The sequence below is a fragment of the Acipenser ruthenus genome, chromosome 17 (genome assembly GCF_902713425.1).
Source record: "Acipenser ruthenus chromosome 17, fAciRut3.2 maternal haplotype, whole genome shotgun sequence".
In the NCBI taxonomy this organism is placed as follows: domain Eukaryota; kingdom Metazoa; phylum Chordata; class Actinopteri; order Acipenseriformes; family Acipenseridae; genus Acipenser; species Acipenser ruthenus.
Window position 1 is genome coordinate 27400429 of NC_081205.1, and position 10953 is coordinate 27411381.

The window sequence follows — 10953 nt, forward strand, 5'->3', positions numbered from 1 at the left end:
AATGTCTCTAAGTGTTCGCCAAAGCAATTTGTTTTCTACGGAAATAAATACATTTGGTTTGTCAAGAAACAGACTGTAGTCCAGTTTTGTGAAACTTGCAGGCCTGAAGGCAAAATATTTACAACATTTATCATCCAGAATCCATTATTACAAGATCTGAAAGAAGATAAACATTTCCACAGATTTCTAAGATGCTGCAATTAGTTTGCTGTGTGTCTCATTGTGCAGTGTCTGCTTGTTTTCACTGGGATAACATTTTGCAGCCGAGTGCTTCAGTAAGGGTTGCAACTAGAAGCTCAACACAAGAACACTTGTGGTGATTACACAGAGCACCATCCCAAATTTCCACATTTTTGTCAGGAGCACAACATCAAATTGAACTAATTGAAATTCACTGAAATGCTCAGCTGGTGAGATATTGCCTGTCTAGTGTCTGTATCACGTGTTGACTGATTGTTCCTCCATTTCCACTGGACACACTGAAAACCCATGGGGTAAGCTACACATGAAAAAACGAAACGTACTGTTGTAGTATCTCCTTTGCTTCTGGCAAGCCCAATCTTAAAACCCAGAAACGTTTCCATTGAATGTAAAGAAGATATTTTCAGGATAAGAACAAAGAGAAAAATAAAAGACATTGCAGGTGACCTTTTTACTTATTTGTTTGTATTAATAGGCAGCTGAGTGACAAAGAACAGAAAGGTCATTTAGCTTCCTGGCTCTTGATTTCTAGTCAAGTTGCACCCTGATGTCTGAGTCTGCCAGGTCTGAATCAAGAGTATGGGTAACCCATGCCAGCCACGTTTGGCTCTAATACAAAGTGCCCAACTGTTACCAACTTGATATTGCAATGGGCACTCCAAGAAGATGCTTCTGCTATAGTTGGATAACATGTAAGTGAATGCAACAATTGCCATGAAGGCTTTCCTGAATTCTGATTCAAACCTGGTAGTACTCACCTAAGATCATCTTGGCAAGTATGCAACAAGATGTGTCTCTGTGTACATGTATGATTACATTGTCCAATCATAAACAGCACTTTTATTATCTGAAGTTGCTGTTCCTAGTTTATTGCTATTTCTGTCTATTTTGTGTTGTTGTCAAGAGGTCAGGAATTATTTTGTTTTGTATACCTGGCAAGGATCGGGTTTAATAAGGGCCTCACAGCACAAAGAGACCAAGTGATAAATTGGTTCCATCACTTGTAGAGCGATTCCTCAATTTGGAGGAAAAGAACCATTACATGTTCTCCCAACTGCCATCTATTCTTTAAGTGGTGTTTGGTTTTAAAAATCAGGCCTTCCTGGTGATGTCAGGACTTGAGGATCTGAGGAGCAGTTGTTTGAATACTGGTGTATAGCATCCATACTCCCTCCTGCAGATTCTCATTTCACACCACAGCATATTCCAAAGCTGAAACAGCTGCAGGCTTTCCTCATAACCACTGGCAGCCAGTGATCTCTTGAGCAGGAGTGATGTTCCTATTGAAACAGCTCCATTCATTTTCTAGGTAGTAGGTGACCACAAACTATCTAGCACCAAGGGAATTGACCATGTAGTCCCTTGTTGAATGTTTTACACAGAATACCCAACATACTGTAGTGAGCAAAAATGGAGACCATTGATCTACACAACTGTTAAACTCAACAAACCTTAGTTGTAATGGCCAAGCAAATGTCTGTTGTCACCATGCCACCATTTAACATGGCTGATGTTAGATTATATTTAAAATATGGTGTCAATATTTAGAAATGATAGATCAAGGTTGGAAAAAACCTGAAATAAATCAACAACCCTAACCGCAATCACAACTCTAATATAACACTGTTTTTCTTTTTCTCTCACAGGTGGCAGCTGATTGTCATCCTCAAGCTGGAGTTTCTAAACCATTGTTTAGCACAAGGGGGGGTCAATTAAACAATTAAGGGTCTGGTTGGAACAAAGTCCTGCAGTGGTATGAATTGGAAGAGCCAAGGATGCCTACCCCTGGTTTAGCAGACTAGTCTGTACCTGATTCCATGTGACAAAGTTAGCAATGCTGGTAGAATCTACCAGGCTGATAAAAAATATCAATGAACACCAACGTGTGAGACTTGATCTTGTCTGAGTGGATATTGTGGTCAAAGTCATAGTTGTATTTGTTTGTTTCAGGCTGTGCATTGACACACACAGGACATAGTAATATATTTATATATAAGGTATACATTTTATGTCCCTATCTACTGTATATGGGTCCTCATAATCAGCTTCGTACTTGGCACACATGCAGTCCTGTATATAGACAACATCTCAAATTATCATTTTGGTTGAGGATATTCGTAAGTCTTAAATATGCACAGTAATTGACTTTTGCTATTATAAATGTTGGTACTTGTACAGGAAGTGTCTATTATTTGTTTGTTTATTTAGCAGACACCTTTATCCAAGGCGTCTTACAGAGATTAGGGTGTGTGAACTTTGAATAAGATGCAGAGTCACTTACACAATGTCTAACCTGAAAGACAGAGCACAAGGAGGTTAAGTGACTTGCTCAGGGTCACACACAGTGAGTCAGTGGATGGGATTGAACCGGGAACCTCCTGGTTACAAGCCCCTTTTCTTTAACCACTGGACCACATAGCCTTCAATGTAATTACTCCTTAGATGCAAGTGGGCATATACTGTAGTAATTACTTTTTAAATACAAACATGTATGTGTAAATACAGTGCAATAACAAAATACGCTATCAACTGCCTATATTTTTAATTTTGTAATTAAACATGTAATTGCATTGCAATTACAGAGCCATGTGTGTAAGGACTGTGTTACTGCAGTGTAATTACAGTACAACAAGCTTGTGTACCCCCTAGTTTCATTATACCTGAGGTAAAGGAACAAACAGAGAAGGTTAAATGAACCAGGGCAGGAGGAATAATTTTCAATAAAAAATATTTGAATTCCTTTTGTGCTCCAAATAACATGATTTCAGGTTCCCTGATATTAGTTATTATGTGTATACTTTAGTAAACTGACTAGATCTGTTTTTTTTTTTCTGAAAGAATAGCAATTAAAGCACCAGAGAATATCAAGTAATGAACTGTGATCAATAAAGTATATAACACATGTTGCTCTTCAGATTATGTTACTTACAGATAACTAGAATGATTAGCGCACAGTTAGGAACCAGCACCCTTTGTTGTTTTTTTTAGTCATTTCCCCACTCTTGCTCAGCACTGGCGAAAAAGACTTTGCTGAGAAAATACATAGCAGTGATAATACAAGTTTGGTATTTGAACCTGCTGCAGTTTAGTTGGGTTAACAGCACACAGTGGGCCTTCCTATGGAGCAGCCCTGTATTTATGCTGGCAATATTTGCGAGAGAATTAAGTCATAAAACCGAAGGACCACACAAAATTCTCGTTAACATGAGGGGCCTGTGTTTCGCAAGGATGTTTATTTATGCTGTGTGGTATTACGCAAAATCCTCCTTACTACGTAAATATTGTCTCTCATATTTTGCTGCTACATCAATAAAGAAAGGATTTATAGTCTTTAGCTATTACTTTGTATTTTGATAGTGAATGATACATGTTTTCTGTGATTTGTGTGCGTGTGTGTGTGTGTGCGCGCACACATCCAAAATAGAAATATACATTTACAGAATGGATAAAGAAACTTTCAGTGTTATTTGTACTCATGATTTATATTGCTGGCAAAACCAGTTTAGAAATAGAAAATGAAGAGCTCAGCGCAGTGAGCAAAACCGGCCCATTGTAAACCCCAGTCTTTTTACACTTAACCCAACATTGCTTTAAAGAAAGCAGTGCAGTTTGTGAAACTGCATGTAGCCTGTGCATTCACTAAGATGTGGCTCCTGTTTGGAAAAATCGATTGTTTCTCCACTCAATTTAAATTCAAATGTAGTCCAAGTTTATATGAATATAATGCATCCATATATATGGGTCCCCATTTTTATTAAGTGTTACATGGATAGACTCAGTGTTCTATAGAGTACAGTATCTAGAATGACTTATACTGTATTACTAACATTTACATAACTGCATTGATTTTGCTCCAAAGTATTATCCACTCCTAGTCTCCGATATGAGTTTCAGATTGCATTTACTATAACCTTGTGCTTATTACGGGATTATGAGGACCAGCTGTACAGTATGTGCCTGCACTGGTTATTTATATATTAGTCACCAGCAAAATAACAAGGGAGCACTGTATCGCCAGAATTTCTAAGAGAATAAATACAGTTTAACTCCTGGAAGAAGCAATTAAGATAAATAGGTAATTTACTGCAGCCCCCTTAAAAACGTTCCTGCAATGAGTCTCTGGCTGTATGACATGACCATGACCATTAAGCAATGGATGACTGGCAAAGCCACTATCAAGATATATTCATCAAATTAAATAGACTTCTTCAGATTAAGGCAGGGCGTCTTACAAAATAAATGACCTTCAATAGTCACCTAGGAGTCAGTAGGCATGACCCCTGCTGCCAGTCTGGTACTAATCACTGAAGATGGAGCGCTCATTGGGCAAAGGTCAAGTCTACAGGAGGGATAAATATGTGGCACTTTTTTTGTTGTAAAATCCTGTTAAGAATGCTTTCATTGTGTAGGTGTGCAGCAGACCATGAGGTGCAATTGCAATCTAGCGGCTTCGATTCAAAAAGAGAAAGAAAAAGAAAACAATGCATCTAATAAAGAAAAAACATAGAGAAGCAGATAAAGGGTGACTCAGATCAAGTGTTTTCATCGCTATCTCGCTATCTCATTATCGCTGCCCATTCAAATATCCTTGTAAACATTGAAATATTGTGTTTACAAGGAAATATATGGTACATGTAATTTACTGAAAACACAATCTCATCATAAATGAACCCAATGTGTGACTTATGGAATTGTGAAACAACTAGAAAGCACTGTAATCAATACAGCCCTGTGTTAAACCCTTCCTAAGAGCAAGATATCTCAGGCACCCAGAATAAAAATGTCTTCTATAAGATTTAGTTAAATATTATAATTAGAGTTTATAAAGCACTAAAGCATTTACTGGTATTGCTTAAATTAGATTAGCTTGGCATGTAAGAATAGCTTCTCAAAAACTGGCAAATTCTATAGCAGTGAATGGTGTTAGCAATTAGTAGCTGCCCCAAAGGAAAATATCCTCATTAAGCGATATGCTAATGAAGACTGTGGTGAATAAACTTCCCAATGTGACAACATACAAAGCTGGATTTGGATACCCTGGGGTGGGGTGCACGACCGGGACAGCAAGAGAGAAGTGTGATGGACAGAAAACAATATTAGAATTTTAAAAAAGCTATATGCGTTGTAAGTATGCGTTGTAGGTTTTTTTGTGACATGAGCGCTAATGTAGTTTGTAAAAATGCACACAGCCACAAAACAGCAGCATAACAATACTGTGACCTCATGCCTCAGAAGATCAAATGTCTGAATTGTAGCTCTGCCTCTTGGGCTGGAAGCCAAAATAAACCTTGAGATGTGAAGGTATCTAGATCTTTATCCCACACCTCTAGGGGACAATTCTCCTTCAGTAGAGTGACTGTTTTCTGTGGTATAGGAAAATAAACTGAGGAATAATTTCTAATGCTTCAAGTTGATAGTAAAAATAAAATACTTTTTTGAAACTTCCCCTCCAGCCCCTAAAAATTGAGTAAATTACAGATAATTAATGTCAAATGTAATCTAAAAACAAAGATACTGCTTGTATTCACTACAGTATGTGATGAATATTACTGAACTATAAGAAAAACTGAAGAAGACACTAGCAGAAATGTTTGGACTTGACCTAATTTGTTGAAATGTTTTCCTGATTGAGCTATGAGTGATAAATATAATATAACACACAGCAAACATCAATATACAGCTATGGCCAAAAGTTTTGCATTACCATATAGAATTAACTAATTTTGCATCATAAAGTCGAATGAAACCTTTTTAATAATGTTACGTTAACATATTGAACCGCTTTGTAGTTTTTCATATACCGAAAAATGTGACATTTCGAAATCTTATTGCTTCCAGTAGGCTTTTTGCTATATAATTTTGTAGTTTATTTGATTACATGATGTTCAATAAAATATCTAACTCATATAGTTGTTGTTTTTTTTTAAATTACATATCAATCCTACAATTCTAGGTGATGCTAAATGTTTGGCCATAGGTGCAGTTAGTGAAACCCAGTGCAAGTTCCATTCCATTCATTTAATACAGTAAAGCATAGTGAATTTGAAATGGAACCCTCATGTGTATAAATCTTTGTAATAACACATTTACCCCATACCACATCTAAAACAACTGGAGTTTGTATCTTTCACTTGTGTTTGCAAATTAGCAATCTATTGGGAGGGCATTCACTTTTGCAATTTTTCTATTTTGACAACAGTGTGTCAGGAAAAAGGTAGAGAAATATTGTAATTATTGAATACATTACAGTTGTTTTAAGTGTAATTAATGTATGCAATCTAGTGCCAACTCTGTGTGAAAGCAGATTGCAATTGGATGCTGATGAATATAATTTCAATCAAACCTTAAGTAAGTAGATAACTAAAATGTTTACAGGAATGCAAATTAGTCTATGGTGGCTACCTCGAGGTAAATCTGGGTGGGGACTATTTGATTAGAATATTGTCAACAGATTACCCATGCTTGCTTAAAACCCTCAGATGGCTAATGAAATAAGGACAGTCTATCATATTGCACTTCCTCAAGGAACATTTCTGTTTATTCTCTTTAGCCATATTTTTGTTGATTGAGACGCTCCATGAGCGAGATTGCAGCAGGGGTGAAGAAACATTTGCTCTAATCACCATTTGGGCCGACAGTTCAATCCAGAGAAGCTTGCATGGAAGCGTCAGTAACAAGCTGCTTCCAGGGCATTGCTACGCACGATGTGTATTTGCTTCTGTCACCCAGGTCAACCCTGCTTTATCAAAAGCAGTGAAATTGCGTAGCCAACCCAGGTAGAGCATGCCAGTGTGAAAGGGGCTTTAAGAGTCCAGGCATTGCAGTAAAAATCTACTGTACTATATGACTCAGTAACACTGCCATCTCGGTGATATAACTATTTGAAGGCCCTTGGCAGTAAGATATGGCTTCAAACACATGCATTCTCTGCTGTCATGTATTAATAATGAATCCAATACAACAGTTCCACTTCACGTGACCACATACGTTGCATCATTTTAAACACATTGTCCTATTTTATGGTTCGCTAAAAAAGGGGGGGGGGGGGCAGTACCAACGATTATCACCATGAATCTGGAATCTCCTGTTTCTGATACGGATATCTCTGAGGGTACAAAAAAGGTGAAGATTTAACAACATAAAACATATCCAGAGAGAAAGCACTTCATACCAACGCAAAATCTGGAATGACTAGCTTCATAATTACAATTATATTGTGAGCAGTTCTGACAATTGGAAAGATTTTAGCTTGTGATTTTGGTTGCCTTTGAATACGTGGAACCAATTAATACACTCTGTGGTTCACAGAAGGGATCAAGGTCTTTAGAAACAGTGTTCCAAATGAAGAATTAACAATCATCCAACGCCTCTCTCATTTGTTGTTGTTCAAACACAGAAAGTACGATAGATTTGGAGGCACCACAGTGAAAACCTTGTTTGATTTGATTTCGCTGCCAGGCAGTCAGTGGGAAACAGTGAGATTAATTTCCTTTTTTGAATGTTACAGCTGTTATCTGCATGACAAGACAGAACAGATTGGCATTTGCAAAAAAATGCCCCATGTAGAAATGAAAAGAAAAATGCCAGTAGCATAAAACCCCACCATCGTGGTTTAGTTTACTGACAATCCATGGCTACAAGCTGTTTTTGGATTCCAAACGCACTTTTAGTACAGATTACACCAGTTTGAATTATTGAGATGATATTTCTGCTCCGTGCTCAAATCTCAAATGTTCCTCAATTGTTCTGGTTCAGTAAATCCTACCCATCAGGCCTCTGCATGTCTCTGCTTGGCAAAAAAAAAAATGTGTCTATCAATCCTTTTTTCATGCTATGCCTAAGGAAAGAAGTAAGCATGTATTTTTTTTTCTAGGCACTTCAATTAAGAAAACAACTGAAAGTGGCACAAAGCCAAAGTCTTGACTTGATTTGTACAACAACTGTTCAACTGTGCATATTAAATGTCTACCAGACTGCACTGGATGAATGTAGACAGGCTGAGCGGTGTGGTGTGTTTGTTCTTTAATAAGGGACTCCTTTGCTTGGCCCATGCACACTGTCAGTCTCACCACCAACACTACAGACCCACCATCGCCAGTGACAAATCATTGCAGTCTTGACTATCATTGTGAAAAACACACCAGCAATGTTACAAACCAGGTCCAGAAAAAAAAAATGACTTGTGTTGTTACTCACAAGCTTTGTAATATTGTATTTTCATTTCATAATTGCACACTGGTGTAAATAGTAAACAGAGCTGATGTGAAAACTGAAAAATAATACACTAGCCCAAGGTGTTCAGTTCTGGTCTCCACAGACCATAAAATCTTTGACACTTCGCTGGATCAAAACCTGGCTTGTAAATATGATGAACACCCCATGTAGTAGACTGAGAATGAGTGTAATGAGTGCTGTGTGTTATCCTCAAAATATAGAAATACTCAGTTATTACTAAAAATGCATTTGGACAGGACATATTGTTCTCAACCCATTACTGTATAACACAAAAGCTTCTTCATTGAGATATTTGTCTATTTTTAATAACCAGATTTATTTTAGTACTTCTGTCACTGTCCATATTTACACACCCTGGAAGAGGCTGTTTATGTTGAGTATATAAATGGTCCTTTGAGTCTCCCTGGTGGTAGACCTTGTTTCAGTACTAGCTTTCCTTCTTTTTTACAGCTTATCCGAGGCTTTCCTATGGGTTGTTGCTGTTGACAGTTTCTGGAAGCTTTCCATGCATTGTAATGGTTTTATAATTCAATATGCTAACTAACTAATTGATTTGGCAATGGGAGCTGTAGATTTAGAAAATAAAATCTGTTCTGTGTAATGGAGCTACTCTTTTTAAGTGTCATTTGCAAGCTTCTACCACCATCACCACATTGATTGAAGTACAGTATGTTTGAACCTTTGAAAGTGTGTTTAAATAAGTTTCTCAATAATTCATTTTCATAGCGCCACAGTTATAAGTGTTTAGAGGTGCAAAACCCATTTTACTAATCTAGTTTCAAATCTGGCTTCAGCCACAGCTGAAATGACCTTTGTTGTCTCATTCTAGTCCTCAGAAAGCAATGCATATATATATATATATATATATATATATATATATATATATATATATATATATATATATATATATATATATGAGCATTCAATGGATACAGAAAAATGATAGTACTAAGATGTACTTCACAAAGATTACCACAAGAGGGCAAACCTAATATAATGTATAGATGTGTATACAGTAGAACTGAGACTTGTCTGCCTGAAATCTCAGATCACCAATTATGGATGTTTCAAAATGTTAATATTCTATCCCTGGTGCATGTATAAAATTCTGAGGGATCTGTCCACATTTCTCAGAATACAGGGCTCAAGCTGACTAAGGAGTTCCTGTTTTATCCTTAAAAGAGACTATGCACTTCAAAGTTATCAGAATGTGATAATTATGTGATTATGGTAGGGTTTACACGGACAAAGAAAAGAAAACTGAACCTGCTATGCATGATTCAGACTTTGAAATATCTCATTGTTCTTCTTATAGCCAGAGCTAGCCACTAGATGTCAGGATTGAGATACTAATGAACATACATAAAAACACTGAACTGCTAGGTTACACAAGCATGCAGAAGACTTACAGAAACAAGAGATTGCTGTGACATTTTGGGTGAGGTTTTAATAAACTCGGTTTCAATAATACTAACTGCAGGTGCGGAAGTGATGGCACTGGATATGTTGCAATAGCAAATATTGTATAATAAATAAATAAATAAATAAAATATCTTGTATCATGTTTTCACTTTTGAATCAAACATAAAAGAAAAGGTTCCCAGATGTGTCTAACTTTAGGTATGTGTGTCAGAAGAATGATCCTTTTCTGAGAATACAACTCATTTAAAGCACATCCTGAGAATGAATAAGCGACATGGAAGGCTTGTCAGACCAGCTGTTGTCAAATCCAGCAGACTCATGCATGAGAAGTGTTCCTGTTCCCTTGTGGCAGGGAGGATATATAGAAAAATATTGGTTCTGGGAATTGTATAAATCCAGTTTGCACTATATGACAAAAGTGACCATCATTAACTTGATTGCAAAATAAACATGTTATTGACCTCCAAGTCTCCTAATAGGTTTTTCAGAACAATACTGTACATGTACGATAAACTGCACAGGATAGGTGTTTCATTCGAGGTATAATATGTTAATTGCTTTCCTAGGACGAGCAGAATGAATCATTTTGCACTTGTTCTAATAAGAATGTGGCAGGTCTTGTCATTTTATTTGTGTACCTGTCTTGGTTACAATCTTTTTATGTGTTGGCTCAAGCAGTAAGTAACTGCACGACACACGGGGGGTAATGGTTGTTTTGCGCAGTGTCTGACAACGTTTCTGAAGGAAACTGATAATAATATGGATATGAAATAATGTTGTTATTTTTTATAATAAACGATCTGTATTCATGTCATTTAATTCCCTCTAAGTAGGAGGTCACGGTACTATTCCCTAGGTAAAAGCGTATTTAGTAAAAGCGTATTTATAAAAGTAATAATGAATATTAGTCATTAACAATGACTTTTTTTATCATTTAAATTATTAATATATATATATAAGTATTGTGTGTGTGTGTGTGTGTGTGTGTGTGTGTGTGTGTGTGTGTGTGTGTACCGGTATTTAAAATACATCCGTGTGTTTTTACTAGAAGTACAGTGAAACCTCGCTTTTAGACAAACTAAGCTCTTCACACAA